Source organism: Egretta garzetta, unplaced genomic scaffold (genome assembly GCF_000687185.1).
Source record: "Egretta garzetta isolate BGI_Z169 unplaced genomic scaffold, ASM68718v1 scaffold571, whole genome shotgun sequence".
Lineage (NCBI taxonomy): Eukaryota > Metazoa > Chordata > Aves > Pelecaniformes > Ardeidae > Egretta > Egretta garzetta.
Window position 1 is genome coordinate 76300 of NW_009258622.1, and position 1241 is coordinate 77540.

Here is a 1241-nt window from a genome sequence, read left to right on the forward strand (position 1 = left end):
GGGCACACCCCCCCATAGAGAAGGGATAACTGGGAGGAGAGGGGACCCCCCCTGCTCCCCCGGCCAGGAGAGCCCTTTGCTGCAGCAGCAGGTCTAGGGGCACGGCCCAAGCGACAGAACAGCCACCCCTGCCCCTCTCCGCGTGCCGACTGGGGCTCGGAGCAAGGAGAGGGTCCCCAAGCCACCAGCCGCTCCAGGGGAGAAGTGACCATCCAAAGGCTGCCCCCGCAGAGGTGCTGGGGACCGGCTCAGACAGGGTGCTGGGACCTGGCGTCATCCCCACGCGAATGGCAGATGGGTGCAAATGCCCCAGCCTGACCATCGGCAAGGCACTCGGTGAGGTCCGGGACTCCAGTTTCCTCCAGGGTGAAGATGCCAGTTGTGCCTCCAGGCCGAGTAATTTCAGCTCTAGAAGGAACAGCGACCCCTTCGCAAGCAGAGCCCCCAGGAGCGTCGCAGAGAAGCGTGGGGAAGGGAGGCAACGGGAGCCCTCGGCACCAGGAGGACATGGACCTGTTGGAGCGGGGCCAGGGGAGGGCTACTAAAATGCTCCGAGGGCTGGAGCCCCTCTGCTGTGAGGCCAGGCTGGGAGAGTTGGGGGTGTTCAGCCTGGAGAAGAGAAGGCTGCGGGCAGAGCTGAGTGCGGCCGGTCAGGGCTTAAAGGGGGCCCAGAGGAAAGGGGGGGACAAGCTTTTTAGTAGGGCCAGCTGGGACAGGACAAGGGGGGATGGCTTTAAACTGAAGCAGGGTGGGTTTAGACTGGATCTAAGGAAGAAATTCTTTCCAGTGAGGGTGGTGAAACCCTGGCAGGGGTTGCCCAGAGAGGGGGTGGAGGCCCCATCCCTGGGACCATTCCAGGCCAGGTTGGAGGGGGCTGTGAGCAACCTGATGTGGTTCAAGGTGTCCCTGCTCCTGCAGGGGGGTTGGGCTGGGTGACCTCTGGGGGTCCCTTCCCACCCAAACCATTCTATGATAGGAGGAGGGGCGGGAAGCAGCGCTGCCCTGGCCATATCAAACCCGAGCAAGGCCACCATCGCCCGCGGGAGCGGCGGAAGGGAAGGACAGGCTTGCATCGGCACAGGGACGACCCAGGCGGTTCGTGCTTGGAAGAGGAGCGGACATCCCCAGATCCCACCGGAGCCCAAGGATGGAGGATGGAGGACATGGGCTCGGGAGCACCCCTACGCCCCCCATGCCAGGCTGTGTCGCTGCTCTAACGCAGCCAGACACGGGGATTTCTT